At 51.3% G+C, this 23,615-nt stretch overlaps 75 non-coding genes across 75 annotated transcripts; 49 read left to right on the top strand and 26 right to left on the bottom strand.

The window, feature by feature from the left end:
- The first annotated feature begins 93 nt into the window (after positions 1-93).
- On the top strand, positions 94-167 carry trnan-guu (transfer RNA asparagine (anticodon GUU)). Its single transcript has one exon. It is a non-coding gene; the product is annotated as a tRNA-Asn (tRNA).
- Positions 168-397: 230 nt separating this feature from the next.
- trnat-agu (transfer RNA threonine (anticodon AGU)) lies at positions 398-471 on the top strand. Its single transcript has one exon. It is a non-coding gene; the product is annotated as a tRNA-Thr (tRNA).
- Positions 472-498: 27 nt separating this feature from the next.
- Positions 499-570, top strand: trnae-cuc (transfer RNA glutamic acid (anticodon CUC)). Its single transcript has one exon. It is a non-coding gene; the product is annotated as a tRNA-Glu (tRNA).
- Positions 571-663: 93 nt separating this feature from the next.
- On the bottom strand, positions 664-753 carry trnay-gua (transfer RNA tyrosine (anticodon GUA)). The gene is given in 2 exon segments: positions 664-699; positions 717-753. It is a non-coding gene; the product is annotated as a tRNA-Tyr (tRNA).
- Positions 754-1,035: 282 nt separating this feature from the next.
- Positions 1,036-1,125, bottom strand: trnay-gua (transfer RNA tyrosine (anticodon GUA)). Its single transcript is given in 2 exon segments — positions 1,036-1,071; positions 1,089-1,125. It is a non-coding gene; the product is annotated as a tRNA-Tyr (tRNA).
- Positions 1,126-1,234: 109 nt separating this feature from the next.
- Positions 1,235-1,306, top strand: trnae-uuc (transfer RNA glutamic acid (anticodon UUC)). The gene has a single exon. It is a non-coding gene; the product is annotated as a tRNA-Glu (tRNA).
- Positions 1,307-1,772: 466 nt separating this feature from the next.
- trnay-gua (transfer RNA tyrosine (anticodon GUA)) lies at positions 1,773-1,862 on the bottom strand. The gene is given in 2 exon segments: positions 1,773-1,808; positions 1,826-1,862. It is a non-coding gene; the product is annotated as a tRNA-Tyr (tRNA).
- Positions 1,863-1,971: 109 nt separating this feature from the next.
- On the top strand, positions 1,972-2,043 carry trnae-uuc (transfer RNA glutamic acid (anticodon UUC)). Its single transcript has one exon. It is a non-coding gene; the product is annotated as a tRNA-Glu (tRNA).
- Positions 2,044-2,387: 344 nt separating this feature from the next.
- On the bottom strand, positions 2,388-2,460 carry trnak-uuu (transfer RNA lysine (anticodon UUU)). The gene has a single exon. It is a non-coding gene; the product is annotated as a tRNA-Lys (tRNA).
- Positions 2,461-3,026: 566 nt separating this feature from the next.
- On the top strand, positions 3,027-3,098 carry trnaw-cca (transfer RNA tryptophan (anticodon CCA)). Its single transcript has one exon. It is a non-coding gene; the product is annotated as a tRNA-Trp (tRNA).
- Positions 3,099-3,433: 335 nt separating this feature from the next.
- On the top strand, positions 3,434-3,507 carry trnan-guu (transfer RNA asparagine (anticodon GUU)). The gene has a single exon. It is a non-coding gene; the product is annotated as a tRNA-Asn (tRNA).
- A 230-nt stretch (positions 3,508-3,737) lies between these two features.
- trnat-agu (transfer RNA threonine (anticodon AGU)) lies at positions 3,738-3,811 on the top strand. The gene has a single exon. It is a non-coding gene; the product is annotated as a tRNA-Thr (tRNA).
- A 27-nt stretch (positions 3,812-3,838) lies between these two features.
- trnae-cuc (transfer RNA glutamic acid (anticodon CUC)) lies at positions 3,839-3,910 on the top strand. The gene has a single exon. It is a non-coding gene; the product is annotated as a tRNA-Glu (tRNA).
- A 93-nt stretch (positions 3,911-4,003) lies between these two features.
- On the bottom strand, positions 4,004-4,093 carry trnay-gua (transfer RNA tyrosine (anticodon GUA)). Its single transcript is given in 2 exon segments — positions 4,004-4,039; positions 4,057-4,093. It is a non-coding gene; the product is annotated as a tRNA-Tyr (tRNA).
- A 282-nt stretch (positions 4,094-4,375) lies between these two features.
- Positions 4,376-4,465, bottom strand: trnay-gua (transfer RNA tyrosine (anticodon GUA)). Its single transcript is given in 2 exon segments — positions 4,376-4,411; positions 4,429-4,465. It is a non-coding gene; the product is annotated as a tRNA-Tyr (tRNA).
- Positions 4,466-4,574: 109 nt separating this feature from the next.
- trnae-uuc (transfer RNA glutamic acid (anticodon UUC)) lies at positions 4,575-4,646 on the top strand. The gene has a single exon. It is a non-coding gene; the product is annotated as a tRNA-Glu (tRNA).
- A 300-nt stretch (positions 4,647-4,946) lies between these two features.
- Positions 4,947-5,018, top strand: trnae-cuc (transfer RNA glutamic acid (anticodon CUC)). The gene has a single exon. It is a non-coding gene; the product is annotated as a tRNA-Glu (tRNA).
- Positions 5,019-5,112: 94 nt separating this feature from the next.
- trnay-gua (transfer RNA tyrosine (anticodon GUA)) lies at positions 5,113-5,202 on the bottom strand. Its single transcript is given in 2 exon segments — positions 5,113-5,148; positions 5,166-5,202. It is a non-coding gene; the product is annotated as a tRNA-Tyr (tRNA).
- A 109-nt stretch (positions 5,203-5,311) lies between these two features.
- On the top strand, positions 5,312-5,383 carry trnae-uuc (transfer RNA glutamic acid (anticodon UUC)). Its single transcript has one exon. It is a non-coding gene; the product is annotated as a tRNA-Glu (tRNA).
- A 344-nt stretch (positions 5,384-5,727) lies between these two features.
- trnak-uuu (transfer RNA lysine (anticodon UUU)) lies at positions 5,728-5,800 on the bottom strand. The gene has a single exon. It is a non-coding gene; the product is annotated as a tRNA-Lys (tRNA).
- A 566-nt stretch (positions 5,801-6,366) lies between these two features.
- Positions 6,367-6,438, top strand: trnaw-cca (transfer RNA tryptophan (anticodon CCA)). Its single transcript has one exon. It is a non-coding gene; the product is annotated as a tRNA-Trp (tRNA).
- A 335-nt stretch (positions 6,439-6,773) lies between these two features.
- On the top strand, positions 6,774-6,847 carry trnan-guu (transfer RNA asparagine (anticodon GUU)). Its single transcript has one exon. It is a non-coding gene; the product is annotated as a tRNA-Asn (tRNA).
- A 230-nt stretch (positions 6,848-7,077) lies between these two features.
- Positions 7,078-7,151, top strand: trnat-agu (transfer RNA threonine (anticodon AGU)). The gene has a single exon. It is a non-coding gene; the product is annotated as a tRNA-Thr (tRNA).
- A 27-nt stretch (positions 7,152-7,178) lies between these two features.
- Positions 7,179-7,250, top strand: trnae-cuc (transfer RNA glutamic acid (anticodon CUC)). Its single transcript has one exon. It is a non-coding gene; the product is annotated as a tRNA-Glu (tRNA).
- A 93-nt stretch (positions 7,251-7,343) lies between these two features.
- Positions 7,344-7,433, bottom strand: trnay-gua (transfer RNA tyrosine (anticodon GUA)). Its single transcript is given in 2 exon segments — positions 7,344-7,379; positions 7,397-7,433. It is a non-coding gene; the product is annotated as a tRNA-Tyr (tRNA).
- Positions 7,434-7,715: 282 nt separating this feature from the next.
- On the bottom strand, positions 7,716-7,805 carry trnay-gua (transfer RNA tyrosine (anticodon GUA)). The gene is given in 2 exon segments: positions 7,716-7,751; positions 7,769-7,805. It is a non-coding gene; the product is annotated as a tRNA-Tyr (tRNA).
- A 109-nt stretch (positions 7,806-7,914) lies between these two features.
- trnae-uuc (transfer RNA glutamic acid (anticodon UUC)) lies at positions 7,915-7,986 on the top strand. Its single transcript has one exon. It is a non-coding gene; the product is annotated as a tRNA-Glu (tRNA).
- A 300-nt stretch (positions 7,987-8,286) lies between these two features.
- On the top strand, positions 8,287-8,358 carry trnae-cuc (transfer RNA glutamic acid (anticodon CUC)). Its single transcript has one exon. It is a non-coding gene; the product is annotated as a tRNA-Glu (tRNA).
- Positions 8,359-8,452: 94 nt separating this feature from the next.
- On the bottom strand, positions 8,453-8,542 carry trnay-gua (transfer RNA tyrosine (anticodon GUA)). Its single transcript is given in 2 exon segments — positions 8,453-8,488; positions 8,506-8,542. It is a non-coding gene; the product is annotated as a tRNA-Tyr (tRNA).
- A 109-nt stretch (positions 8,543-8,651) lies between these two features.
- trnae-uuc (transfer RNA glutamic acid (anticodon UUC)) lies at positions 8,652-8,723 on the top strand. Its single transcript has one exon. It is a non-coding gene; the product is annotated as a tRNA-Glu (tRNA).
- A 344-nt stretch (positions 8,724-9,067) lies between these two features.
- trnak-uuu (transfer RNA lysine (anticodon UUU)) lies at positions 9,068-9,140 on the bottom strand. Its single transcript has one exon. It is a non-coding gene; the product is annotated as a tRNA-Lys (tRNA).
- Positions 9,141-9,706: 566 nt separating this feature from the next.
- Positions 9,707-9,778, top strand: trnaw-cca (transfer RNA tryptophan (anticodon CCA)). The gene has a single exon. It is a non-coding gene; the product is annotated as a tRNA-Trp (tRNA).
- A 335-nt stretch (positions 9,779-10,113) lies between these two features.
- On the top strand, positions 10,114-10,187 carry trnan-guu (transfer RNA asparagine (anticodon GUU)). Its single transcript has one exon. It is a non-coding gene; the product is annotated as a tRNA-Asn (tRNA).
- A 230-nt stretch (positions 10,188-10,417) lies between these two features.
- trnat-agu (transfer RNA threonine (anticodon AGU)) lies at positions 10,418-10,491 on the top strand. Its single transcript has one exon. It is a non-coding gene; the product is annotated as a tRNA-Thr (tRNA).
- Positions 10,492-10,683: 192 nt separating this feature from the next.
- On the bottom strand, positions 10,684-10,773 carry trnay-gua (transfer RNA tyrosine (anticodon GUA)). Its single transcript is given in 2 exon segments — positions 10,684-10,719; positions 10,737-10,773. It is a non-coding gene; the product is annotated as a tRNA-Tyr (tRNA).
- A 282-nt stretch (positions 10,774-11,055) lies between these two features.
- On the bottom strand, positions 11,056-11,145 carry trnay-gua (transfer RNA tyrosine (anticodon GUA)). The gene is given in 2 exon segments: positions 11,056-11,091; positions 11,109-11,145. It is a non-coding gene; the product is annotated as a tRNA-Tyr (tRNA).
- Positions 11,146-11,254: 109 nt separating this feature from the next.
- trnae-uuc (transfer RNA glutamic acid (anticodon UUC)) lies at positions 11,255-11,326 on the top strand. Its single transcript has one exon. It is a non-coding gene; the product is annotated as a tRNA-Glu (tRNA).
- A 300-nt stretch (positions 11,327-11,626) lies between these two features.
- trnae-cuc (transfer RNA glutamic acid (anticodon CUC)) lies at positions 11,627-11,698 on the top strand. The gene has a single exon. It is a non-coding gene; the product is annotated as a tRNA-Glu (tRNA).
- A 94-nt stretch (positions 11,699-11,792) lies between these two features.
- On the bottom strand, positions 11,793-11,882 carry trnay-gua (transfer RNA tyrosine (anticodon GUA)). Its single transcript is given in 2 exon segments — positions 11,793-11,828; positions 11,846-11,882. It is a non-coding gene; the product is annotated as a tRNA-Tyr (tRNA).
- A 109-nt stretch (positions 11,883-11,991) lies between these two features.
- On the top strand, positions 11,992-12,063 carry trnae-uuc (transfer RNA glutamic acid (anticodon UUC)). Its single transcript has one exon. It is a non-coding gene; the product is annotated as a tRNA-Glu (tRNA).
- Positions 12,064-13,046: 983 nt separating this feature from the next.
- Positions 13,047-13,118, top strand: trnaw-cca (transfer RNA tryptophan (anticodon CCA)). The gene has a single exon. It is a non-coding gene; the product is annotated as a tRNA-Trp (tRNA).
- Positions 13,119-13,453: 335 nt separating this feature from the next.
- On the top strand, positions 13,454-13,527 carry trnan-guu (transfer RNA asparagine (anticodon GUU)). Its single transcript has one exon. It is a non-coding gene; the product is annotated as a tRNA-Asn (tRNA).
- Positions 13,528-13,757: 230 nt separating this feature from the next.
- Positions 13,758-13,831, top strand: trnat-agu (transfer RNA threonine (anticodon AGU)). Its single transcript has one exon. It is a non-coding gene; the product is annotated as a tRNA-Thr (tRNA).
- A 27-nt stretch (positions 13,832-13,858) lies between these two features.
- On the top strand, positions 13,859-13,930 carry trnae-cuc (transfer RNA glutamic acid (anticodon CUC)). Its single transcript has one exon. It is a non-coding gene; the product is annotated as a tRNA-Glu (tRNA).
- Positions 13,931-14,023: 93 nt separating this feature from the next.
- trnay-gua (transfer RNA tyrosine (anticodon GUA)) lies at positions 14,024-14,113 on the bottom strand. Its single transcript is given in 2 exon segments — positions 14,024-14,059; positions 14,077-14,113. It is a non-coding gene; the product is annotated as a tRNA-Tyr (tRNA).
- Positions 14,114-14,395: 282 nt separating this feature from the next.
- Positions 14,396-14,485, bottom strand: trnay-gua (transfer RNA tyrosine (anticodon GUA)). The gene is given in 2 exon segments: positions 14,396-14,431; positions 14,449-14,485. It is a non-coding gene; the product is annotated as a tRNA-Tyr (tRNA).
- Positions 14,486-14,594: 109 nt separating this feature from the next.
- Positions 14,595-14,666, top strand: trnae-uuc (transfer RNA glutamic acid (anticodon UUC)). Its single transcript has one exon. It is a non-coding gene; the product is annotated as a tRNA-Glu (tRNA).
- A 300-nt stretch (positions 14,667-14,966) lies between these two features.
- trnae-cuc (transfer RNA glutamic acid (anticodon CUC)) lies at positions 14,967-15,038 on the top strand. The gene has a single exon. It is a non-coding gene; the product is annotated as a tRNA-Glu (tRNA).
- Positions 15,039-15,132: 94 nt separating this feature from the next.
- Positions 15,133-15,222, bottom strand: trnay-gua (transfer RNA tyrosine (anticodon GUA)). Its single transcript is given in 2 exon segments — positions 15,133-15,168; positions 15,186-15,222. It is a non-coding gene; the product is annotated as a tRNA-Tyr (tRNA).
- A 109-nt stretch (positions 15,223-15,331) lies between these two features.
- Positions 15,332-15,403, top strand: trnae-uuc (transfer RNA glutamic acid (anticodon UUC)). Its single transcript has one exon. It is a non-coding gene; the product is annotated as a tRNA-Glu (tRNA).
- Positions 15,404-15,747: 344 nt separating this feature from the next.
- Positions 15,748-15,820, bottom strand: trnak-uuu (transfer RNA lysine (anticodon UUU)). Its single transcript has one exon. It is a non-coding gene; the product is annotated as a tRNA-Lys (tRNA).
- A 566-nt stretch (positions 15,821-16,386) lies between these two features.
- Positions 16,387-16,458, top strand: trnaw-cca (transfer RNA tryptophan (anticodon CCA)). Its single transcript has one exon. It is a non-coding gene; the product is annotated as a tRNA-Trp (tRNA).
- Positions 16,459-16,793: 335 nt separating this feature from the next.
- trnan-guu (transfer RNA asparagine (anticodon GUU)) lies at positions 16,794-16,867 on the top strand. Its single transcript has one exon. It is a non-coding gene; the product is annotated as a tRNA-Asn (tRNA).
- Positions 16,868-17,097: 230 nt separating this feature from the next.
- On the top strand, positions 17,098-17,171 carry trnat-agu (transfer RNA threonine (anticodon AGU)). Its single transcript has one exon. It is a non-coding gene; the product is annotated as a tRNA-Thr (tRNA).
- A 200-nt stretch (positions 17,172-17,371) lies between these two features.
- Positions 17,372-17,461, bottom strand: trnay-gua (transfer RNA tyrosine (anticodon GUA)). The gene is given in 2 exon segments: positions 17,372-17,407; positions 17,425-17,461. It is a non-coding gene; the product is annotated as a tRNA-Tyr (tRNA).
- A 109-nt stretch (positions 17,462-17,570) lies between these two features.
- Positions 17,571-17,642, top strand: trnae-uuc (transfer RNA glutamic acid (anticodon UUC)). The gene has a single exon. It is a non-coding gene; the product is annotated as a tRNA-Glu (tRNA).
- A 300-nt stretch (positions 17,643-17,942) lies between these two features.
- On the top strand, positions 17,943-18,014 carry trnae-cuc (transfer RNA glutamic acid (anticodon CUC)). The gene has a single exon. It is a non-coding gene; the product is annotated as a tRNA-Glu (tRNA).
- A 94-nt stretch (positions 18,015-18,108) lies between these two features.
- trnay-gua (transfer RNA tyrosine (anticodon GUA)) lies at positions 18,109-18,198 on the bottom strand. Its single transcript is given in 2 exon segments — positions 18,109-18,144; positions 18,162-18,198. It is a non-coding gene; the product is annotated as a tRNA-Tyr (tRNA).
- A 109-nt stretch (positions 18,199-18,307) lies between these two features.
- trnae-uuc (transfer RNA glutamic acid (anticodon UUC)) lies at positions 18,308-18,379 on the top strand. Its single transcript has one exon. It is a non-coding gene; the product is annotated as a tRNA-Glu (tRNA).
- Positions 18,380-18,723: 344 nt separating this feature from the next.
- Positions 18,724-18,796, bottom strand: trnak-uuu (transfer RNA lysine (anticodon UUU)). Its single transcript has one exon. It is a non-coding gene; the product is annotated as a tRNA-Lys (tRNA).
- Positions 18,797-19,362: 566 nt separating this feature from the next.
- trnaw-cca (transfer RNA tryptophan (anticodon CCA)) lies at positions 19,363-19,434 on the top strand. Its single transcript has one exon. It is a non-coding gene; the product is annotated as a tRNA-Trp (tRNA).
- Positions 19,435-19,769: 335 nt separating this feature from the next.
- On the top strand, positions 19,770-19,843 carry trnan-guu (transfer RNA asparagine (anticodon GUU)). The gene has a single exon. It is a non-coding gene; the product is annotated as a tRNA-Asn (tRNA).
- Positions 19,844-20,073: 230 nt separating this feature from the next.
- On the top strand, positions 20,074-20,147 carry trnat-agu (transfer RNA threonine (anticodon AGU)). The gene has a single exon. It is a non-coding gene; the product is annotated as a tRNA-Thr (tRNA).
- Positions 20,148-20,174: 27 nt separating this feature from the next.
- trnae-cuc (transfer RNA glutamic acid (anticodon CUC)) lies at positions 20,175-20,246 on the top strand. Its single transcript has one exon. It is a non-coding gene; the product is annotated as a tRNA-Glu (tRNA).
- A 93-nt stretch (positions 20,247-20,339) lies between these two features.
- trnay-gua (transfer RNA tyrosine (anticodon GUA)) lies at positions 20,340-20,429 on the bottom strand. Its single transcript is given in 2 exon segments — positions 20,340-20,375; positions 20,393-20,429. It is a non-coding gene; the product is annotated as a tRNA-Tyr (tRNA).
- A 109-nt stretch (positions 20,430-20,538) lies between these two features.
- On the top strand, positions 20,539-20,610 carry trnae-uuc (transfer RNA glutamic acid (anticodon UUC)). Its single transcript has one exon. It is a non-coding gene; the product is annotated as a tRNA-Glu (tRNA).
- A 300-nt stretch (positions 20,611-20,910) lies between these two features.
- Positions 20,911-20,982, top strand: trnae-cuc (transfer RNA glutamic acid (anticodon CUC)). The gene has a single exon. It is a non-coding gene; the product is annotated as a tRNA-Glu (tRNA).
- Positions 20,983-21,076: 94 nt separating this feature from the next.
- Positions 21,077-21,166, bottom strand: trnay-gua (transfer RNA tyrosine (anticodon GUA)). The gene is given in 2 exon segments: positions 21,077-21,112; positions 21,130-21,166. It is a non-coding gene; the product is annotated as a tRNA-Tyr (tRNA).
- Positions 21,167-21,275: 109 nt separating this feature from the next.
- trnae-uuc (transfer RNA glutamic acid (anticodon UUC)) lies at positions 21,276-21,347 on the top strand. Its single transcript has one exon. It is a non-coding gene; the product is annotated as a tRNA-Glu (tRNA).
- Positions 21,348-21,691: 344 nt separating this feature from the next.
- On the bottom strand, positions 21,692-21,764 carry trnak-uuu (transfer RNA lysine (anticodon UUU)). The gene has a single exon. It is a non-coding gene; the product is annotated as a tRNA-Lys (tRNA).
- Positions 21,765-22,330: 566 nt separating this feature from the next.
- Positions 22,331-22,402, top strand: trnaw-cca (transfer RNA tryptophan (anticodon CCA)). The gene has a single exon. It is a non-coding gene; the product is annotated as a tRNA-Trp (tRNA).
- Positions 22,403-22,737: 335 nt separating this feature from the next.
- Positions 22,738-22,811, top strand: trnan-guu (transfer RNA asparagine (anticodon GUU)). Its single transcript has one exon. It is a non-coding gene; the product is annotated as a tRNA-Asn (tRNA).
- Positions 22,812-23,041: 230 nt separating this feature from the next.
- On the top strand, positions 23,042-23,115 carry trnat-agu (transfer RNA threonine (anticodon AGU)). Its single transcript has one exon. It is a non-coding gene; the product is annotated as a tRNA-Thr (tRNA).
- A 27-nt stretch (positions 23,116-23,142) lies between these two features.
- trnae-cuc (transfer RNA glutamic acid (anticodon CUC)) lies at positions 23,143-23,214 on the top strand. The gene has a single exon. It is a non-coding gene; the product is annotated as a tRNA-Glu (tRNA).
- Positions 23,215-23,307: 93 nt separating this feature from the next.
- trnay-gua (transfer RNA tyrosine (anticodon GUA)) lies at positions 23,308-23,397 on the bottom strand. Its single transcript is given in 2 exon segments — positions 23,308-23,343; positions 23,361-23,397. It is a non-coding gene; the product is annotated as a tRNA-Tyr (tRNA).
- Between the last annotated feature and the right edge of the window lie 218 nt (positions 23,398-23,615).

Raw genomic sequence — 23,615 nt, 5'->3', positions numbered from 1 at the left:
TGGCCGCTCCTCCTCCTCTTCTTCATGGGGAGTTTTGGCAAACGTCTCCCAGCGTTTCCTTCCATTTTTCATTCATGGTTCTGCGGAGACAGGGTCTCTGTGGCGCAATTGGTTAGCGCGTTCGGCTGTTAACCGAAAGGATGGTGGTTCGAGCCCACCCAGGGACGAGTGTTTTCTTGTTTACTTCTGTTGTGGGTCCTGCCTGTGTGACAATGAGCTATACCGCCATCAGAGTCGAAGAAGCTGGAAAATCTCTTCATTCTGGTGCCTTGAGAGGCTTTGCTGCATGCTGGGCATAACCTTCGGAGGTGTCTTTCAAAGACGCTGTAGACCCCAGCTCAAAGCACCTACCCAAAGAGAACACAGCAGCCTGAGCCCGTCGTGGAGCATTAAGCAAGGCGCCGTGGCTTAGTTGGTCAAAGCGCCTGTCTAGTAAACAGGAGATCCTGAGTTCAAATCTCAGCGGTGCCTTTTTTGGCCCAAGAGGAAGCCAAGCTCTCCCTGGTGGTCTAGTGGCTAGGATTCGGCGCTCTCACCGCCGCGGCCCGGGTTCGATTCCCGGTCAGGGAAACCTGTTTTGAGACCTCTCTTAAAATGGGGGTGTCCCTGCTGTGAGAGCTGCATTGACGCCAGATAGGCCACATTTTTAGGCCAAAACATCCCTCCTTCGAGCCGGATTTGAACCAGCGACCTAAGGATTTCTAACCGCTTTTGACCTACAGTCCTCCGCTCTACCAACTGAGCTATCGAAGGGTGAGCGAGTAGGAGGTTTTATTTGCGAGGAAGGCATGCAATCTCCCATCCTCCAGTTCAGACACGCAAGAAAAAAAACCCTTGCTGAGGCAATCCTCTTTTAAGAGTCTCCCTGGTGGTCTAGTGGCTAGGATTCGGCGCTCTCACCGCCGCGGCCCGGGTTCGATTCCTGGTCAGGGAAACCTGTTTTGAGATCTCTCTTAAAATGGGGGTCTCCCTTCTGTGAGAGCAGCCTTGTTGCATTGTCGCCAGAGAGGCCACATTTTTAGGCCAAAACATTCCTCCTTCGAGCCGGATTTGAACCAGCGACCTAAGGATTTCTAACCGCTTTTGACCTACAGTCCTCCGCTCTACCAACTGAGCTATCGAAGGGTGAGGGAGTGGGAGGTTTTATTTGCGAGGAAGGCATGCAATCTCCCATCCTCCAGTTCAGACACGCAAGAAAAAAAGCCCTTGCTGAGGCAATCCTCTTTTAAACGTCTCCCTGGTGGTCTAGTGGCTAGGATTCGGCGCTTTCACCGCCGCGGCCCGGGTTCGATTCCCGGTCAGGGAACTTAAGGGTCAGTTGAAATCTCTGCCTTTGACTCGCTTAGTTTTGCAACTCGGTCCTCATCTTCAGGTGGCTGAGGGGTGAGGGAATCGGAGGGAATCGGACTAGTAATCAGAAGGTTGCTGGTTCGATCCCTGGCTCTGCCGAATGACGTTGTGTCCTTGGGCAAGGCACTTCACCCTACTTGCCTCGGGGGGAATGTCCCTGTACTTACTGTAAGTCGCTCTGGATAAGAGCGTCTGCTAAATGACTAAATGTAAATGTAAAATGTATCTTTGACAGCGAGCAGAGGAAGCCAAGCTCTCCCTGGTGGTCTAGTGGCTAGGATTCGGCGCTCTCACCGCTGCGGCCCGGGTTCGATTCCCGGTCAGGGAAACCTGTTTTGAGACCTCTCTTAAAATGGGGGGTCTCCCTGCTGTGAGAGCTGCATTGTCGCCAGATAGGCCACATTTTTAGGCCAAAACATCCCTCCTTCGAGCCGGATTTGAACCAGCGACCTAAGGATTTCTAACCGCTTTTGACCTACAGTCCTCCGCTCTACCAACTGAGCTATCGAAGGGTGAGCGAGTGGGGGGTTTTATTTGCGAGGAAGGCATGCAATCTCCCATCCTCCAGTTCAGACACGCAAGAAAAAAAGCCCTTGCTGAGGCAATCCTCTTTTAAGAGTCTCCCTGGTGGTCTAGTGGCTAGGATTCGGCGCTTTCACCGCCGCGGCCCGGGTTCGATTCCCGGTCAGGGAACCTAAGGGTCAGTTGAAATCTCTGCCTTTGACTCGCTTAGTTTTGCAACTTGGTCCTCATCTTCAGGTGTCAGAACATTCAGGGTTCGATTCCCGGTCAGGGAACTTAAGTGTCAGCGGAAATCTTTGTGACAGCTGGCTTTTTGCATTCTTTGTCTCAAAGTAAGGCGTGCAACAGAGACAAGGGTTGCTGCGTGCCATAAGTCATGCTGTGTAGTTTGAACACACAGCTCACGCAGGGACTTGAACGCTGGACCCTCAGATTAAAAGCTTCCATTGTTTCCTCAAAGTGAGGTATATAAGAGAGACAATGGCAGGCCGCTCCGACAAGGTTTGAACACACGCCGCCCGAACAGGGACTTGAACCCTGGACCCTCAGATTAAAAGTCTGATGCTCTGCCGACTGAGCTATACAGGCTCTGGAAGCACAGAAAACTCAGAGTATTTTGTGGAACTTCCGCATGTAAATCTCCTCGCCCACACAAACCCTTAAGGAACGTATGGCGAATCCCTGGCAAGTGTAGCGGGGTTTGCTCGTTGAAGAATAGAAATACTTTGCCAATCGTCAACATTAGTGAGCACGCACCCGTCAAAATGTCTTTGACAATGAATTTGTTCATGTAAGGTCAATATGGATCGTATGAACGAGTTTGATTTTGAACTTGTTATGAGATTGGTTTCAAGGAACAGCTGCAGGGGTCACGAGACTGTCTCGTGACCCCTGCAGCTGTCTCTAGTCTGCGTGATCTCAGCCAGGTTGCAATTAGAATTGCGTTTTTGGGGACTTCTTCTGTGGAATCGTTCAGGCAGTGTTGCACAGGCACTAAAGTAATCTTGTTGAATCCCAGGAGAAGCTTGGCGACGTCCATTGGGACGTCAATCCTGATGGCGTTCACGCCATAGTTGGTACTCTCAGCGCACTTTGCGGCACAGCGTTTGCACATCAGAGTCCACGTCCGAGTGTTGCCTCCTTACATGCACACAGGCCTCGTGGCGCAACGGTAGCGCGTCTGACTCCAGATCAGAAGGTTGTGTGTTCAAATCACGTCGGGGTCAGCGGTCATTATGGGTGGCCCTCCATTGGGAAAAAAAATTCTTAATTGCGGACGCTGTGAGAGCTCACTCTTTTACAGAACTGGCAAAATCAAGCTCTGATTGCTTCCTCAAAGTGAGTCATGCCATCACTTCTAGGCAGGGCAAAGAAAAGCCATTCAAAGGTTGTGGGTTTGAGTCCCACCAGAGTCGTTGTCTTTGTTTCCCAAACTCCCGTTGACAGATCACAGGAAGAGTTATTACTATGGCCGCTCCTCCTCCTCTTCTTCATGGGGAGTTTTGGCAAACGTCTCCCAGCGTTTCCTTCCATTTTTCATTCATGGTTCTGCGGAGACAGGGTCTCTGTGGCGCAATTGGTTAGCGCGTTCGGCTGTTAACCGAAAGGATGGTGGTTCGAGCCCACCCAGGGACGAGTGTTTTCTTGTTTACTTCTGTTGTGGGTCCTGCCTGTGTGACAATGAGCTATACCGCCATCAGAGTCGAAGAAGCTGGAAAATCTCTTCATTCTGGTGCCTTGAGAGGCTTTGCTGCATGCTGGGCATAACCTTCGGAGGTGTCTTTCAAAGACGCTGTAGACCCCAGCTCAAAGCACCTACCCAAAGAGAACACAGCAGCCTGAGCCCGTCATGGAGCATTAAGCAAGGCGCCGTGGCTTAGTTGGTCAAAGCGCCTGTCTAGTAAACAGGAGATCCTGAGTTCAAATCTCAGCGGTGCCTTTTTTGGCCCAAGAGGAAGCCAAGCTCTCCCTGGTGGTCTAGTGGCTAGGATTCGGCGCTCTCACCGCCGCGGCCCGGGTTCGATTCCCGGTCAGGGAAACCTGTTTTGAGACCTCTCTTAAAATGGGGGTGTCCCTGCTGTGAGAGCTGCATTGACGCCAGATAGGCCACATTTTTAGGCCAAAACATCCCTCCTTCGAGCCGGATTTGAACCAGCGACCTAAGGATTTCTAACCGCTTTTGACCTACAGTCCTCCGCTCTACCAACTGAGCTATCGAAGGGTGAGCGAGTAGGAGGTTTTATTTGCGAGGAAGGCATGCAATCTCCCATCCTCCAGTTCAGACACGCAAGAAAAAAAGCCCTTGCTGAGGCAATCCTCTTTTAAGAGTCTCCCTGGTGGTCTAGTGGCTAGGATTCGGCGCTCTCACCGCCGCGGCCCGGGTTCGATTCCTGGTCAGGGAAACCTGTTTTGAGATCTCTCTTAAAATGGGGGTCTCCCTTCTGTGAGAGCAGCCTTGTTGCATTGTCGCCAGAGAGGCCACATTTTTAGGCCAAAACATTCCTCCTTCGAGCCGGATTTGAACCAGCGACCTAAGGATTTCTAACCGCTTTTGACCTACAGTCCTCCGCTCTACCAACTGAGCTATCGAAGGGTGAGGGAGTGGGAGGTTTTATTTGCGAGGAAGGCATGCAATCTCCCATCCTCCAGTTCAGACACGCAAGAAAAAAAGCCCTTGCTGAGGCAATCCTCTTTTAAAAGTCTCCCTGGTGGTCTAGTGGCTAGGATTCGGCGCTTTCACCGCCGCGGCCCGGGTTCGATTCCCGGTCAGGGAACTTAAGGGTCAGTTGAAATCTCTGCCTTTGACTCGCTTAGTTTTGCAACTCGGTCCTCATCTTCAGGTGGCTGAGGGGTGAGGGAATCGGAGGGAATCGGACTAGTAATCAGAAGGTTGCTGGTTCGATCCCTGGCTCTGCCGAATGACGTTGTGTCCTTGGGCAAGGCACTTCACCCTACTTGCCTCGGGGGGAATGTCCCTGTACTTACTGTAAGTCGCTCTGGATAAGAGCGTCTGCTAAATGACTAAATGTAAATGTAAAATGTATCTTTGACAGCGAGCAGAGGAAGCCAAGCTCTCCCTGGTGGTCTAGTGGCTAGGATTCGGCGCTCTCACCGCCGCGGCCCGGGTTCGATTCCCGGTCAGGGAAACCTGTTTTGAGACCTCTCTTAAAATGGGGGGTCTCCCTGCTGTGAGAGCTGCATTGTCGCCAGATAGGCCACATTTTTAGGCCAAAACATCCCTCCTTCGAGCCGGATTTGAACCAGCGACCTAAGGATTTCTAACCGCTTTTGACCTACAGTCCTCCGCTCTACCAACTGAGCTATCGAAGGGTGAGCGAGTGGGGGGTTTTATTTGCGAGGAAGGCATGCAATCTCCCATCCTCCAGTTCAGACACGCAAGAAAAAAAGCCCTTGCTGAGGCAATCCTCTTTTAAGAGTCTCCCTGGTGGTCTAGTGGCTAGGATTCGGCGCTTTCACCGCCGCGGCCCGGGTTCGATTCCCGGTCAGGGAACCTAAGGGTCAGTTGAAATCTCTGCCTTTGACTCGCTTAGTTTTGCAACTTGGTCCTCATCTTCAGGTGTCAGAACATTCAGGGTTCGATTCCCGGTCAGGGAACTTAAGTGTCAGCGGAAATCTTTGTGACAGCTGGCTTTTTGCATTCTTTGTCTCAAAGTAAGGCGTGCAACAGAGACAAGGGTTGCTGCGTGCCATAAGTCACGCTGTGTAGTTTGAACACACAGCTCACGCAGGGACTTGAACGCTGGACCCTCAGATTAAAAGCTTCCATTGTTTCCTCAAAGTGAGGTATATAAGAGAGACAATGGCAGGCCGCTCCGACAAGGTTTGAACACACGCCGCCCGAACAGGGACTTGAACCCTGGACCCTCAGATTAAAAGTCTGATGCTCTGCCGACTGAGCTATACAGGCTCTGGAAGCACAGAAAACTCAGAGTATTTTGTGGAACTTCCGCATGTAAATCTCCTCGCCCACACAAACCCTTAAGGAACGTATGGCGAATCCCTGGCAAGTGTAGCGGGGTTTGCTCGTTGAAGAATAGAAATACTTTGCCAATCGTCAACATTAGTGAGCACGCACCCGTCAAAATGTCTTTGACAATGAATTTGTTCATGTAAGGTCAATATGGATCGTATGAACGAGTTTGATTTTGAACTTGTTATGAGATTGGTTTCAAGGAACAGCTGCAGGGGTCACGAGACTGTCTCGTGACCCCTGCAGCTGTCTCTAGTCTGCGTGATCTCAGCCAGGTTGCAATTAGAATTGCGTTTTTGGGGACTTCTTCTGTGGAATCGTTCAGGCAGTGTTGCACAGGCACTAAAGTAATCTTGTTGAATCCCAGGAGAAGCTTGGCGACGTCCATTGGGACGTCAATCCTGATGGCGTTCACGCCATAGTTGGTACTCTCAGCGCACTTTGCGGCACAGCGTTTGCACATCAGAGTCCACGTCCGAGTGTTGCCTCCTTACATGCACACAGGCCTCGTGGCGCAACGGTAGCGCGTCTGACTCCAGATCAGAAGGTTGTGTGTTCAAATCACGTCGGGGTCAGCGGTCATTATGGGTGGCCCTCCATTGGGAAAAAAAATTCTTAATTGCGGACGCTGTGAGAGCTCACTCTTTTACAGAACTGGCAAAATCAAGCTCTGATTGCTTCCTCAAAGTGAGTCATGCCATCACTTCTAGGCAGGGCAAAGAAAAGCCATTCAAAGGTTGTGGGTTTGAGTCCCACCAGAGTCGTTGTCTTTGTTTCCCAAACTCCCGTTGACAGATCACAGGAAGAGTTATTACTATGGCCGCTCCTCCTCCTCTTCTTCATGGGGAGTTTTGGCAAACGTCTCCCAGCGTTTCCTTCCATTTTTCATTCATGGTTCTGCGGAGACAGGGTCTCTGTGGCGCAATTGGTTAGCGCGTTCGGCTGTTAACCGAAAGGATGGTGGTTCGAGCCCACCCAGGGACGAGTGTTTTCTTGTTTACTTCTGTTGTGGGTCCTGCCTGTGTGACAATGAGCTATACCGCCATCAGAGTCGAAGAAGCTGGAAAATCTCTTCATTCTGGTGCCTTGAGAGGCTTTGCTGCATGCTGGGCATAACCTTCGGAGGTGTCTTTCAAAGACGCTGTAGACCCCAGCTCAAAGCACCTACCCAAAGAGAACACAGCAGCCTGAGCCCGTCGTGGAGCATTAAGCAAGGCGCCGTGGCTTAGTTGGTCAAAGCGCCTGTCTAGTAAACAGGAGATCCTGAGTTCAAATCTCAGCGGTGCCTTTTTTGGCCCAAGAGGAAGCCAAGCTCTCCCTGGTGGTCTAGTGGCTAGGATTCGGCGCTCTCACCGCCGCGGCCCGGGTTCGATTCCCGGTCAGGGAAACCTGTTTTGAGACCTCTCTTAAAATGGGGGTGTCCCTGCTGTGAGAGCTGCATTGACGCCAGATAGGCCACATTTTTAGGCCAAAACATCCCTCCTTCGAGCCGGATTTGAACCAGCGACCTAAGGATTTCTAACCGCTTTTGACCTACAGTCCTCCGCTCTACCAACTGAGCTATCGAAGGGTGAGCGAGTAGGAGGTTTTATTTGCGAGGAAGGCATGCAATCTCCCATCCTCCAGTTCAGACACGCAAGAAAAAAAACCCTTGCTGAGGCAATCCTCTTTTAAGAGTCTCCCTGGTGGTCTAGTGGCTAGGATTCGGCGCTCTCACCGCCGCGGCCCGGGTTCGATTCCTGGTCAGGGAAACCTGTTTTGAGATCTCTCTTAAAATGGGGGTCTCCCTTCTGTGAGAGCAGCCTTGTTGCATTGTCGCCAGAGAGGCCACATTTTTAGGCCAAAACATCCCTCCTTCGAGCCGGATTTGAACCAGCGACCTAAGGATTTCTAACCGCTTTTGACCTACAGTCCTCCGCTCTACCAACTGAGCTATCGAAGGGTGAGGGAGTGGGAGGTTTTATTTGCGAGGAAGGCATGCAATCTCCCATCCTCCAGTTCAGACACGCAAGAAAAAAAGCCCTTGCTGAGGCAATCCTCTTTTAAACGTCTCCCTGGTGGTCTAGTGGCTAGGATTCGGCGCTTTCACCGCCGCGGCCCGGGTTCGATTCCCGGTCAGGGAACTTAAGGGTCAGTTGAAATCTCTGCCTTTGACTCGCTTAGTTTTGCAACTCGGTCCTCATCTTCAGGTGGCTGAGGGGTGAGGGAATCGGAGGGAATCGGACTAGTAATCAGAAGGTTGCTGGTTCGATCCCTGGCTCTGCCGAATGACGTTGTGTCCTTGGGCAAGGCACTTCACCCTACTTGCCTCGGGGGGAATGTCCCTGTACTTACTGTAAGTCGCTCTGGATAAGAGCGTCTGCTAAATGACTAAATGTAAATGTAAAATGTATCTTTGACAGCGAGCAGAGGAAGCCAAGCTCTCCCTGGTGGTCTAGTGGCTAGGATTCGGCGCTCTCACCGCCGCGGCCCGGGTTCGATTCCCGGTCAGGGAAACCTGTTTTGAGACCTCTCTTAAAATGGGGGGTCTCCCTGCTGTGAGAGCTGCATTGTCGCCAGATAGGCCACATTTTTAGGCCAAAACATCCCTCCTTCGAGCCGGATTTGAACCAGCGACCTAAGGATTTCTAACCGCTTTTGACCTACAGTCCTCCGCTCTACCAACTGAGCTATCGAAGGGTGAGCGAGTGGGGGGTTTTATTTGCGAGGAAGGCATGCAATCTCCCATCCTCCAGTTCAGACACGCAAGAAAAAAAGCCCTTGCTGAGGCAATCCTCTTTTAAGAGTCTCCCTGGTGGTCTAGTGGCTAGGATTCGGCGCTTTCACCGCCGCGGCCCGGGTTCGATTCCCGGTCAGGGAACCTAAGGGTCAGTTGAAATCTCTGCCTTTGACTCGCTTAGTTTTGCAACTTGGTCCTCATCTTCAGGTGTCAGAACATTCAGGGTTCGATTCCCGGTCAGGGAACTTAAGTGTCAGCGGAAATCTTTGTGACAGCTGGCTTTTTGCATTCTTTGTCTCAAAGTAAGGCGTGCAACAGAGACAAGGGTTGCTGCGTGCCATAAGTCACGCTGTGTAGTTTGAACACACAGCTCACGCAGGGACTTGAACGCTGGACCCTCAGATTAAAAGCTTCCATTGTTTCCTCAAAGTGAGGTATATAAGAGAGACAATGGCAGGCCGCTCCGACAAGGTTTGAACACACGCCGCCCGAACAGGGACTTGAACCCTGGACCCTCAGATTAAAAGTCTGATGCTCTGCCGACTGAGCTATACAGGCTCTGGAAGCACAGAAAACTCAGAGTATTTTGTGGAACTTCCGCATGTAAATCTCCTCGCCCACACAAACCCTTAAGGAACGTATGGCGAATCCCTGGCAAGTGTAGCGGGGTTTGCTCGTTGAAGAATAGAAATACTTTGCCAATCGTCAACATTAGTGAGCACGCACCCGTCAAAATGTCTTTGACAATGAATTTGTTCATGTAAGGTCAATATGGATCGTATGAACGAGTTTGATTTTGAACTTGTTATGAGATTGGTTTCAAGGAACAGCTGCAGGGGTCACGAGACTGTCTCGTGACCCCTGCAGCTGTCTCTAGTCTGCGTGATCTCAGCCAGGTTGCAATTAGAATTGCGTTTTTGGGGACTTCTTCTGTGGAATCGTTCAGGCAGTGTTGCACAGGCACTAAAGTAATCTTGTTGAATCCCAGGAGAAGCTTGGCGACGTCCATTGGGACGTCAATCCTGATGGCGTTCACGCCATAGTTGGTACTCTCAGCGCACTTTGCGGCACAGCGTTTGCACATCAGAGTCCACGTCCGAGTGTTGCCTCCTTACATGCACACAGGCCTCGTGGCGCAACGGTAGCGCGTCTGACTCCAGATCAGAAGGTTGTGTGTTCAAATCACGTCGGGGTCAGCGGTCATTATGGGTGGCCCTCCATTGGGAAAAAAAATTCTTAATTGCGGACGCTGTGAGAGCTCACTCTTTTACAGAACTGGCAAAATCAAGCTCTGATTGCTTCCTCAAAGTGAGTCATGCCATCACTTCTAGGCAGGGCAAAGAAAAGCCATTCAAAGGTTGTGGGTTTGAGTCCCACCAGAGTCGTTGTCTTTGTTTCCCAAACTCCCGTTGACAGATCACAGGAAGAGTTATTACTATGGCCGCTCCTCCTCCTCTTCTTCATGGGGAGTTTTGGCAAACGTCTCCCAGCGTTTCCTTCCATTTTTCATTCATGGTTCTGCGGAGACAGGGTCTCTGTGGCGCAATTGGTTAGCGCGTTCGGCTGTTAACCGAAAGGATGGTGGTTCGAGCCCACCCAGGGACGAGTGTTTTCTTGTTTACTTCTGTTGTGGGTCCTGCCTGTGTGACAATGAGCTATACCGCCATCAGAGTCGAAGAAGCTGGAAAATCTCTTCATTCTGGTGCCTTGAGAGGCTTTGCTGCATGCTGGGCATAACCTTCGGAGGTGTCTTTCAAAGACGCTGTAGACCCCAGCTCAAAGCACCTACCCAAAGAGAACACAGCAGCCTGAGCCCGTCGTGGAGCATTAAGCAAGGCGCCGTGGCTTAGTTGGTCAAAGCGCCTGTCTAGTAAACAGGAGATCCTGAGTTCAAATCTCAGCGGTGCCTTTTTTGGCCCAAGAGGAAGCCAAGCTCTCCCTGGTGGTCTAGTGGCTAGGATTTGGCGCTCTCACCGCCGCGGCCCGGGTTCGATTCCCGGTCAGGGAAACCTGTTTTGAGACCTCTCTTAAAATGGGGGTGTCCCTGCTGTGAGAGCTGCATTGACGCCAGATAGGCCACATTTTTAGGCCAAAACATCCCTCCTTCGAGCCGGATTTGAACCAGCGACCTAAGGATTTCTAACCGCTTTTGACCTACAGTCCTCCGCTCTACCAACTGAGCTATCGAAGGGTGAGCGAGTAGGAGGTTTTATTTGCGAGGAAGGCATGCAATCTCCCATCCTCCAGTTCAGACACGCAAGAAAAAAAGCCCTTGCTGAGGCAATCCTCTTTTAAGAGTCTCCCTGGTGGTCTAGTGGCTAGGATTCGGCGCTCTCACCGCCGCGGCCCGGGTTCGATTCCTGGTCAGGGAAACCTGTTTTGAGATCTCTCTTAAAATGGGGGTCTCCCTTCTGTGAGAGCAGCCTTGTTGCATTGTCGCCAGAGAGGCCACATTTTTAGGCCAAAACATTCCTCCTTCGAGCCGGATTTGAACCAGCGACCTAAGGATTTCTAACCGCTTTTGACCTACAGTCCTCCGCTCTACCAACTGAGCTATCGAAGGGTGAGGGAGTGGGAGGTTTTATTTGCGAGGAAGGCATGCAATCTCCCATCCTCCAGTTCAGACACGCAAGAAAAAAAGCCCTTGCTGAGGCAATCCTCTTTTAAAAGTCTCCCTGGTGGTCTAGTGGCTAGGATTCGGCGCTTTCACCGCCGCGGCCCGGGTTCGATTCCCGGTCAGGGAACTTAAGGGTCAGTTGAAATCTCTGCCTTTGACTCGCTTAGTTTTGCAACTTGGTCCTCATCTTCAGGTGGCTGAGGGGTGAGGGAATCGGAGGGAATCGGACTAGTAATCAGAAGGTTGCTGGTTCGATCCCTGGCTCTGCCGAATGACGTTGTGTCCTTGGGCAAGGCACTTCACCCTACTTGCCTCGGGGGGAATGTCCCTGTACTTACTGTAAGTCGCTCTGGATAAGAGCGTCTGCTAAATGACTAAATGTAAATGTAAAATGTATCTTTGACAGCGAGCAGAGGAAGCCAAGCTCTCCCTGGTGGTCTAGTGGCTAGGATTCGGCGCTCTCACCGCCGCGGCCCGGGTTCGATTCCCGGTCAGGGAAACCTGTTTTGAGACCTCTCTTAAAATGGGGGGTCTCCCTGCTGTGAGAGCTGCATTGTCGCCAGATAGGCCACATTTTTAGGCCAAAACATCCCTCCTTCGAGCCGGATTTGAACCAGCGACCTAAGGATTTCTAACCGCTTTTGACCTACAGTCCTCCGCTCTACCAACTGAGCTATCGAAGGGTGAGCGAGTGGGGGGTTTTATTTGCGAGGAAGGCATGCAATCTCCCATCCTCCAGTTCAGACACGCAAGAAAAAAAGCCCTTGCTGAGGCAATCCTCTTTTAAGAGTCTCCCTGGTGGTCTAGTGGCTAGGATTCGGCGCTTTCACCGCCGCGGCCCGGGTTCGATTCCCGGTCAGGGAACCTAAGGGTCAGTTGAAATCTCTGCCTTTGACTCGCTTAGTTTTGCAACTTGGTCCTCATCTTCAGGTGTCAGAACATTCAGGGTTCGATTCCCGGTCAGGGAACTTAAGTGTCAGCGGAAATCTTTGTGACAGCTGGCTTTTTGCATTCTTTGTCTCAAAGTAAGGCGTGCAACAGAGACAAGGGTTGCTGCGTGCCATAAGTCACGCTGTGTAGTTTGAACACACAGCTCACGCAGGGACTTGAACGCTGGACCCTCAGATTAAAAGCTTCCATTGTTTCCTCAAAGTGAGGTATATAAGAGAGACAATGGCAGGCCGCTCCGACAAGGTTTGAACACACGCCGCCCGAACAGGGACTTGAACCCTGGACCCTCAGATTAAAAGTCTGATGCTCTGCCGACTGAGCTATACTGGCTCTGGAAGCACAGAAAACTCAGAGTATTTTGTGGAACTTCCGCATGTAAATCTCCTCGCCCACACAAACCCATAAGGAACGTATGGCGAATCCCTGGCAAGTGTAGCGGGGTTTGCTCGTTGAAGAATAGAAATACTTTGCCAATCGTCAACATTAGTGAGCACGCACCCGTCAAAATGTCTTTGACAATGAATTTGTTCATGTAAGGTCAATATGGATCGTATGAACGAGTTTGATTTTGAACTTGTTATGAGATTGGTTTCAAGGAACAGCTGCAGGGGTCACGAGACTGTCTCGTGACCCCTGCAGCTGTCTCTAGTCTGCGTGATCTCAGCCAGGTTGCAATTAGAATTGCGTTTTTGGGGACTTCTTCTGTGGAATCGTTCAGGCAGTGTTGCACAGGCACTAAAGTAATCTTGTTGAATCCCAGGAGAAGCTTGGCGACGTCCATTGGGACGTCAATCCTGATGGCGTTCACGCCATAGTTGGTACTCTCAGCGCACTTTGCGGCACAGCGTTTGCACATCAGAGTCCACGTCCGAGTGTTGCCTCCTTACATGCACACAGGCCTCGTGGCGCAACGGTAGCGCGTCTGACTCCAGATCAGAAGGTTGTGTGTTCAAATCACGTCGGGGTCAGCGGTCATTATGGGTGGCCCTCCATTGGGAAAAAAAATTCTTAATTGCGGACGCTGTGAGAGCTCACTCTTTTACAGAACTGGCAAAATCAAGCTCTGATTGCTTCCTCAAAGTGAGTCATGCCATCACTTCTAGGCAGGGCAAAGAAAAGCCATTCAAAGGTTGTGGGTTTGAGTCCCACCAGAGTCGTTGTCTTTGTTTCCCAAACTCCCGTTGACAGATCACAGGAAGAGTTATTACTATGGCCGCTCCTCCTCCTCTTCTTCATGGGGAGTTTTGGCAAACGTCTCCCAGCGTTTCCTTCCATTTTTCATTCATGGTTCTGCGGAGACAGGGTCTCTGTGGCGCAATTGGTTAGCGCGTTCGGCTGTTAACCGAAAGGATGGTGGTTCGAGCCCACCCAGGGACGAGTGTTTTCTTGTTTACTTCTGTTGTGGGTCCTGCCTGTGTGACAATGAGCTATACCGCCATCAGAGTCGAAGAAGCTGGAAAATCTCTTCATTCTGGTGCCTTGAGAGGCTTTGCTGCATGCTGGGCATAACCTTCGGAGGTGTCTTTCAAAGACGCTGTAGACCCCAGCTCAAAGCACCTACCCAAAGAGAACACAGCAGCCTGAGCCCGTCATGGAGCATTAAGCAAGGCGCCGTGGCTTAGTTGGTCAAAGCGCCTGTCTAGTAAACAGGAGATCCTGAGTTCAAATCTCAGCGGTGCCTTTTTTGGCCCAAGAGGAAGCCAAGCTCTCCCTGGTGGTCTAGTGGCTAGGATTCGGCGCTCTCACCGCCGCGGCCCGGGTTCGATTCCCGGTCAGGGAAACCTGTTTTGAGACCTCTCTTAAAATGGGGGTGTCCCTGCTGTGAGAGCTGCATTGACGCCAGATAGGCCACATTTTTAGGCCAAAACATCCCTCCTTCGAGCCGGATTTGAACCAGCGACCTAAGGATTTCTAACCGCTTTTGACCTACAGTCCTCCGCTCTACCAACTGAGCTATCGAAGGGTGAGCGAGTACGAGGTTTTATTTGCGAGGAAGGCATGCAATCTCCCATCCTCCAGTTCAGACACGCAAGAAAAAAAGCCCTTGCTGAGGCAATCCTCTTTTAAGAGTCTCCCTGGTGGTCTAGTGGCTAGGATTCGGCGCTCTCACCGCCGCGGCCCGGGTTCGATTCCTGGTCAGGGAAACCTGTTTTGAGATCTCTCTTAAAATGGGGGTCTCCCTTCTGTGAGAGCAGCCTTGTTGCATTGTCGCCAGAGAGGCCACATTTTTAGGCCAAAACATTCCTCCTTCGAGCCGGATTTGAACCAGCGACCTAAGGATTTCTAACCGCTTTTGACCTACAGTCCTCCGCTCTACCAACTGAGCTATCGAAGGGTGAGGGAGTGGGAGGTTTTATTTGCGAGGAAGGCATGCAATCTCCCATCCTCCAGTTCAGACACGCAAGAAAAAAAGCCCTTGCTGAGGCAATCCTCTTTTAAAAGTCTCCCTGGTGGTCTAGTGGCTAGGATTCGGCGCTTTCACCGCCGCGGCCCGGGTTCGATTCCCGGTCAGGGAACTTAAGGGTCAGTTGAAATCTCTGCCTTTGACTCGCTTAGTTTTGCAACTCGGTCCTCATCTTCAGGTGGCTGAGGGGTGAGGGAATCGGAGGGAATCGGACTAGTAATCAGAAGGTTGCTGGTTCGATCCCTGGCTCTGCCGAATGACGTTGTGTCCTTGGGCAAGGCACTTCACCCTACTTGCCTCGGGGGGAATGTCCCTGTACTTACTGTAAGTCGCTCTGGATAAGAGCGTCTGCTAAATGACTAAATGTAAATGTAAAATGTATCTTTGACAGCGAGCAGAGGAAGCCAAGCTCTCCCTGGTGGTCTAGTGGCTAGGATTCGGCGCTCTCACCGCCGCGGCCCGGGTTCGATTCCCGGTCAGGGAAACCTGTTTTGAGACCTCTCTTAAAATGGGGGGTCTCCCTGCTGTGAGAGCTGCATTGTCGCCAGATAGGCCACATTTTTAGGCCAAAACATCCCTCCTTCGAGCCGGATTTGAACCAGCGACCTAAGGATTTCTAACCGCTTTTGACCTACAGTCCTCCGCTCTACCAACTGAGCTATCGAAGGGTGAGCGAGTGGGGGGTTTTATTTGCGAGGAAGGCATGCAATCTCCCATCCTCCAGTTCAGACACGCAAGAAAAAAAGCCCTTGCTGAGGCAATCCTCTTTTAAGAGTCTCCCTGGTGGTCTAGTGGCTAGGATTCGGCGCTTTCACCGCCGCGGCCCGGGTTCGATTCCCGGTCAGGGAACCTAAGGGTCAGTTGAAATCTCTGCCTTTGACTCGCTTAGTTTTGCAACTTGGTCCTCATCTTCAGGTGTCAGAACATTCAGGGTTCGATTCCCGGTCAGGGAACTTAAGTGTCAGCGGAAATCTTTGTGACAGCTGGCTTTTTGCATTCTTTGTCTCAAAGTAAGGCGTGCAACAGAGACAAGGGTTGCTGCGTGCCATAAGTCACGCTGTGTAGTTTGAACACACAGCTCACGCAGGGACTTGAACGCTGGACCCTCAGATTAAAAGCTTCCATTGTTTCCTCAAAGTGAGGTATATAAGAGAGACAATGGCAGGCCGCTCCGACAAGGTTTGAACACACGCCGCCCGAACAGGGACTTGAACCCTGGACCCTCAGATTAAAAGTCTGATGCTCTGCCGACTGAGCTATACAGGCTCTGGAAGCACAGAAAACTCAGAGTATTTTGTGGAACTTCCGCATGTAAATCTCCTCGCCCACACAAACCCTTAAGGAACGTATGGCGAATCCCTGGCAAGTGTAGCGGGGTTTGCTCGTTGAAGAATAGAAATACTTTGCCAATCGTCAACATTAGTGAGCACGCACCCGTCAAAATGTCTTTGACAATGAATTTGTTCATGTAAGGTCAATATGGATCGTATGAACGAGTTTGATTTTGAACTTGTTATGAGATTGGTTTCAAGGAACAGCTGCAGGGGTCACGAGACTGTCTCGTGACCCCTGCAGCTGTCTCTAGTCTGCGTGATCTCAGCCAGGTTGCAATTAGAATTGCGTTTTTGGGGACTTCTTCTGTGGAATCGTTCAGGCAGTGTTGCACAGGCACTAAAGTAATCTTGTTGAATCCCAGGAGAAGCTTGGCGACGTCCATTGGGACGTCAATCCTGATGGCGTTCACGCCATAGTTGGTACTCTCAGCGCACTTTGCGGCACAGCGTTTGCACATCAGAGTCCACGTCCGAGTGTTGCCTCCTTACATGCACACAGGCCTCGTGGCGCAACGGTAGCGCGTCTGACTCCAGATCAGAAGGTTGTGTGTTCAAATCACGTCGGGGTCAGCGGTCATTATGGGTGGCCCTCCATTGGGAAAAAAAATTCTTAATTGCGGACGCTGTGAGAGCTCACTCTTTTACAGAACTGGCAAAATCAAGCTCTGATTGCTTCCTCAAAGTGAGTCATGCCATCACTTCTAGGCAGGGCAAAGAAAAGCCATTCAAAGGTTGTGGGTTTGAGTCCCACCAGAGTCGTTGTCTTTGTTTCCCAAACTCCCGTTGACAGATCACAGGAAGAGTTATTACTATGGCCGCTCCTCCTCCTCTTCTTCATGGGGAGTTTTGGCAAACGTCTCCCAGCGTTTCCTTCCATTTTTCATTCATGGTTCTGCGGAGACAGGGTCTCTGTGGCGCAATTGGTTAGCGCGTTCGGCTGTTAACCGAAAGGATGGTGGTTCGAGCCCACCCAGGGACGAGTGTTTTCTTGTTTACTTCTGTTGTGGGTCCTGCCTGTGTGACAATGAGCTATACCGCCATCAGAGTCGAAGAAGCTGGAAAATCTCTTCATTCTGGTGCCTTGAGAGGCTTTGCTGCATGCTGGGCATAACCTTCGGAGGTGTCTTTCAAAGACGCTGTAGACCCCAGCTCAAAGCACCTACCCAAAGAGAACACAGCAGCCTGAGCCCGTCGTGGAGCATTAAGCAAGGCGCCGTGGCTTAGTTGGTCAAAGCGCCTGTCTAGTAAACAGGAGATCCTGAGTTCAAATCTCAGCGGTGCCTTTTTTGGCCCAAGAGGAAGCCAAGCTCTCCCTGGTGGTCTAGTGGCTAGGATTCGGCGCTCTCACCGCCGCGGCCCGGGTTCGATTCCTGGTCAGGGAAACCTGTTTTGAGATCTCTCTTAAAATGGGGGTCTCCCTTCTGTGAGAGCAGCCTTGTTGCATTGTCGCCAGAGAGGCCACATTTTTAGGCCAAAACATTCCTCCTTCGAGCCGGATTTGAACCAGCGACCTAAGGATTTCTAACCGCTTTTGACCTACAGTCCTCCGCTCTACCAACTGAGCTATCGAAGGGTGAGGGAGTGGGAGGTTTTATTTGCGAGGAAGGCATGCAATCTCCCATCCTCCAGTTCAGACACGCAAGAAAAAAAGCCCTTGCTGAGGCAATCCACTTTTAAAAGTCTCCCTGGTGGTCTAGTGGCTAGGATTCGGCGCTTTCACCGCCGCGGCCCGGGTTCGATTCCCGGTCAGGGAACCTAAGGGTCAGTTGAAATCTCTGCCTTTGACTCGCTTAGTTTTGCAACTCGGTCCTCATCTTCAGGTGGCTGAGGGGTGAGGGAATCGGAGGGAATCGGACTAGTAATCAGAAGGTTGCTGGTTCGATCCCTGGCTCTGCCGAATGACGTTGTGTCCTTGGGCAAGGCACTTCACCCTACTTGCCTCGGGGGGAATGTCCCTGTACTTACTGTAAGTCGCTCTGGATAAGAGCGTCTGCTAAATGACTAAATGTAAATGTAAAATGTATCTTTGACAGCGAGCAGAGGAAGCCAAGCTCTCCCTGGTGGTCTAGTGGCTAGGATTCGGCGCTCTCACCGCCGCGGCCCGGGTTCGATTCCCGGTCAGGGAAACCTGTTTTGAGACCTCTCTTAAAATGGGGGGTCTCCCTGCTGTGAGAGCTGCATTGTCGCCAGATAGGCCACATTTTTAGGCCAAAACATCCCTCCTTCGAGCCGGATTTGAACCAGCGACCTAAGGATTTCTAACCGCTTTTGACCTACAGTCCTCCGCTCTACCAACTGAGCTATCGAAGGGTGAGCGAGTGGGGGGTTTTATTTGCGAGGAAGGCATGCAATCTCCCATCCTCCAGTTCAGACACGCAAGAAAAAAGGCCCTTGCTGAGGCAATCCTCTTTTAAGAGTCTCCCTGGTGGTCTAGTGGCTAGGATTCGGCGCTTTCACCGCCGCGGCCCGGGTTCGATTCCCGGTCAGGGAACCTAAGGGTCAGTTGAAATCTCTGCCTTTGACTCGCTTAGTTTTGCAACTTGGTCCTCATCTTCAGGTGTCAGAACATTCAGGGTTCGATTCCCGGTCAGGGAACTTAAGTGTCAGCGGAAATCTTTGTGACAGCTGGCTTTTTGCATTCTTTGTCTCAAAGTAAGGCGTGCAACAGAGACAAGGGTTGCTGCGTGCCATAAGTCACGCTGTGTAGTTTGAACACACAGCTCACGCAGGGACTTGAACGCTGGACCCTCAGATTAAAAGCTTCCATTGTTTCCTCAAAGTGAGGTATATAAGAGAGACAGTGGCAGGCCGCTCCGACAAGGTTTGAACACACGCCGCCCGAACAGGGACTTGAACCCTGGACCCTCAGATTAAAAGTCTGATGCTCTGCCGACTGAGCTATACAGGCTCTGGAAGCACAGAAAACTCAGAGTATTTTGTGGAACTTCCGCATGTAAATCTCCTCGCCCACACAAACCCTTAAGGAACGTATGGCGAATCCCTGGCAAGTGTAGCGGGGTTTGCTCGTTGAAGAATAGAAATACTTTGCCAATCGTCAACATTAGTGAGCACGCACCCGTCAAAATGTCTTTGACAATGAATTTGTTCATGTAAGGTCAATATGGATCGTATGAACGAGTTTGATTTTGAACTTGTTATGAGATTGGTTTCAAGGAACAGCTGCAGGGGTCACGAGACTGTCTCGTGACCCCTGCAGCTGTCTCTAGTCTGCGTGATCTCAGCCAGGTTGCAATTAGAATTGCGTTTTTGGGGACTTCTTCTGTGGAATCGTTCAGGCAGTGTTGCACAGGCACTAAAGTAATCTTGTTGAATCCCAGGAGAAGCTTGGCGACGTCCATTGGGACGTCAATCCTGATGGCGTTCACGCCATAGTTGGTACTCTCAGCGCACTTTGCGGCACAGCGTTTGCACATCAGAGTCCACGTCCGAGTGTTGCCTCCTTACATGCACACAGGCCTCGTGGCGCAACGGTAGCGTGTCTGACTCCAGATCAGAAGGTTGTGTGTTCAAATCACGTCGGGGTCAGCGGTCATTATGGGTGGCCCTCCATTGGGAAAAAAAATTCTTAATTGCGGACGCTGTGAGAGCTCACTCTTTTACAGAACTGGCAAAATCAAGCTCTGATTGCTTCCTCAAAGTGAGTCATGCCATCACTTCTAGGCAGGGCAAAGAAAAGCCATTCAAAGGTTGTGGGTTTGAGTCCCACCAGAGTCGTTGTCTTTGTTTCCCAAACTCCCGTTGACAGATCACAGGAAGAGTTATTACTATGGCCGCTCCTCCTCCTCTTCTTCATGGGGAGTTTTGGCAAACGTCTCCCAGCGTTTCCTTCCATTTTTCATTCATGGTTCTGCGGAGACAGGGTCTCTGTGGCGCAATTGGTTAGCGCGTTCGGCTGTTAACCGAAAGGATGGTGGTTCGAGCCCACCCAGGGACGAGTGTTTTCTTGTTTACTTCTGTTGTGGGTCCTGCCTGTGTGACAATGAGCTATACCGCCATCAGAGTCGAAGAAGCTGGAAAATCTCTTCATTCTGGTGCCTTGAGAGGCTTTGCTGCATGCTGGGCATAACCTTCGGAGGTGTCTTTCAAAGACGCTGTAGACCCCAGCTCAAAGCACCTACCCAAAGAGAACACAGCAGCCTGAGCCCGTCATGGAGCATTAAGCAAGGCGCCGTGGCTTAGTTGGTCAAAGCGCCTGTCTAGTAAACAGGAGATCCTGAGTTCAAATCTCAGCGGTGCCTTTTTTGGCCCAAGAGGAAGCCAAGCTCTCCCTGGTGGTCTAGTGGCTAGGATTCGGCGCTCTCACCGCCGCGGCCCGGGTTCGATTCCCGGTCAGGGAAACCTGTTTTGAGACCTCTCTTAAAATGGGGGTGTCCCTGCTGTGAGAGCTGCATTGACGCCAGATAGGCCACATTTTTAGGCCAAAACATCCCTCCTTCGAGCCGGATTTGAACCAGCGACCTAAGGATTTCTAACCGCTTTTGACCTACAGTCCTCCGCTCTACCAACTGAGCTATCGAAGGGTGAGCGAGTAGGAGGTTTTATTTGCGAGGAAGGCATGCAATCTCCCATCCTCCAGTTCAGACACGCAAGAAAAAAAGCCCTTGCTGAGGCAATCCTCTTTTAAAAGTCTCCCTGGTGGTCTAGTGGCTAGGATTCGGCGCTTTCACCGCCGCGGCCCGGGTTCGATTCCCGGTCAGGGAACTTAAGGGTCAGTTGAAATCTCTGCCTTTGACTCGCTTAGTTTTGCAACTCGGTCCTCATCTTCAGGTGGCTGAGGGGTGAGGGAATCGGAGGGAATCGGACTAGTAATCAGAAGGTTGCTGGTTCGATCCCTGGCTCTGCCGAATGACGTTGTGTCCTTGGGCAAGGCACTTCACCCTACTTGCCTCGGGGGGAATGTCCCTGTACTTACTGTAAGTCGCTCTGGATAAGAGCGTCTGCTAAATGACTAAATGTAAATGTAAAATGTATCTTTGACAGCGAGCAGAGGAAGCCAAGCTCTCCCTGGTGGTCTAGTGGCTAGGATTCGGCGCTCTCACCGCCGCGGCCCGGGTTCGATTCCCGGTCAGGGAAACCTGTTTTGAGACCTCTCTTAAAATGGGGGGTCTCCCTGCTGTGAGAGCTGCATTGTCGCCAGATAGGCCACATTTTTAGGCCAAAACATCCCTCCTTCGAGCCGGATTTGAACCAGCGACCTAAGGATTTCTAACCGCTTTTGACCTACAGTCCTCCGCTCTACCAACTGAGCTATCGAAGGGTGAGCGAGTGGGGGGTTTTATTTGCGAGGAAGGCATGCAATCTCCCATCCTCCAGTTCAGACACGCAAGAAAAAAAGCCCTTGCTGAGGCAATCCTCTTTTAAGAGTCTCCCTGGTGGTCTAGTGGCTAGGATTCGGCGCTTTCACCGCCGCGGCCCGGGTTCGATTCCCGGTCAGGGAACCTAAGGGTCAGTTGAAATCTCTGCCTTTGACTCGCTTAGTTTTGCAACTTGGTCCTCATCTTCAGGTGTCAGAACATTCAGGGTTCGATTCCCGGTCAGGGAACTTAAGTGTCAGCGGAAATCTTTGTGACAGCTGGCTTTTTGCATTCTTTGTCTCAAAGTAAGGCGTGCAACAGAGACAAGGGTTGCTGCGTGCCATAAGTCACGCTGTGTAGTTTGAACACACAGCTCACGCAGGGACTTGAACGCTGGACCCTCAGATTAAAAGCTTCCATTGTTTCCTCAAAGTGAGGTATATAAGAGAGACAATGGCAGGCCGCTCCGACAAGGTTTGAACACACGCCGCCCGAACAGGGACTTGAACCCTGGACCCTCAGATTAAAAGTCTGATGCTCTGCCGACTGAGCTATACAGGCTCTGGAAGCACAGAAAACTCAGAGTATTTTGTGGAACTTCCGCATGTAAATCTCCTCGCCCACACAAACCCTTAAGGAACGTATGGCGAATCCCTGGCAAGTGTAGCGGGGTTTGCTCGTTGAAGAATAGAAATACTTTGCCAATCGTCAACATTAGTGAGCACGCACCCGTCAAAATGTCTTTGACAATGAATTTGTTCATGTAAGGTCAATATGGATCGTATGAACGAGTTTGATTTTGAACTTGTTATGAGATTGGTTTCAAGGAACAGCTGCAGGGGTCACGAGACTGTCTCGTGACCCCTGCAGCTGTCTCTAGTCTGCGTGATCTCAGCCAGGTTGCAATTAGAATTGCGTTTTTGGGGACTTCTTCTGTGGAATCGTTCAGGCAGTGTTGCACAGGCACTAAAGTAATCTTGTTGAATCCCAGGAGAAGCTTGGCGACGTCCATTGGGACGTCAATCCTGATGGCGTTCACGCCATAGTTGGTACTCTCAGCGCACTTTGCGGCACAGCGTTTGCACATCAGAGTCCACGTCCGAGTGTTGCCTCCTTACATGCACACAGGCCTCGTGGCGCAACGGTAGCGCGTCTGACTCCAGATCAGAAGGTTGTGTGTTCAAATCACGTCGGGGTCAGCGGTCATTATGGGTGGCCCTCCATTGGGAAAAAAAATTCTTAATTGCGGACGCTGTGAGAGCTCACTCTTTTACAGAACTGGCAAAATCAAGCTCTGATTGCTTCCTCAAAGTGAGTCATGCCATCACTTCTAGGCAGGGCAAAGAAAAGCCATTCAAAGGTTGTGGGTTTGAGTCCCACCAGAGTCGTTGTCTTTGTTTCCCAAACTCCCGTTGACAGATCACAGGAAGAGTTATTACTATGGCCGCTCCTCCTCCTCTTCTTCATGGGGAGTTTTGGCAAACGTCTCCCAGCGTTTCCTTCCATTTTTCATTCATGGTTCTGCGGAGACAGGGTCTCTGTGGCGCAATTGGTTAGCGCGTTCGGCTGTTAACCGAAAGGATGGTGGTTCGAGCCCACCCAGGGACGAGTGTTTTCTTGTTTACTTCTGTTGTGGGTCCTGCCTGTGTGACAATGAGCTATACCGCCATCAGAGTCGAAGAAGCTGGAAAATCTCTTCATTCTGGTGCCTTGAGAGGCTTTGCTGCATGCTGGGCATAACCTTCGGAGGTGTCTTTCAAAGACGCTGTAGACCCCAGCTCAAAGCACCTACCCAAAGAGAACACAGCAGCCTGAGCCCGTCGTGGAGCATTAAGCAAGGCGCCGTGGCTTAGTTGGTCAAAGCGCCTGTCTAGTAAACAGGAGATCCTGAGTTCAAATCTCAGCGGTGCCTTTTTTGGCCCAAGAGGAAGCCAAGCTCTCCCTGGTGGTCTAGTGGCTAGGATTCGGCGCTCTCACCGCCGCGGCCCGGGTTCGATTCCCGGTCAGGGAAACCTGTTTTGAGACCTCTCTTAAAATGGGGGTGTCCCTGCTGTGAGAGCTGCATTGACGCCAGATAGGCCACATTTTTAGGCCAAAACATCCCTCCTTCGAGCCGGATTTGAACCAGCGACCTAAGGATTTCTAACCGCTTTTGACCTACAGTCCTCCGCTCTACCAACTGAGCTATCGAAGGGTGAGCGAGTAGGAGGTTTTATTTGCGAGGAAGGCATGCAATCTCCCATCCTCCAGTTCAGACACGCAAGAAAAAAAGCCCTTGCTGAGGCAATCCTCTTTTAAGAGTCTCCCTGGTGGTCTAGTGGCTAGGATTCGGCGCTCTCACCGCCGCGGCCCGGGTTCGATTCCTGGTCAGGGAAACCTGTTTTGAGATCTCTCTTAAAATGGGGGTCTCCC

The sequence above is a fragment of the Osmerus mordax genome, chromosome 25 (genome assembly GCF_038355195.1).
Source record: "Osmerus mordax isolate fOsmMor3 chromosome 25, fOsmMor3.pri, whole genome shotgun sequence".
In the NCBI taxonomy this organism is placed as follows: domain Eukaryota; kingdom Metazoa; phylum Chordata; class Actinopteri; order Osmeriformes; family Osmeridae; genus Osmerus; species Osmerus mordax.
This window is presented reverse-complemented; position numbering and strand designations above follow the sequence as displayed.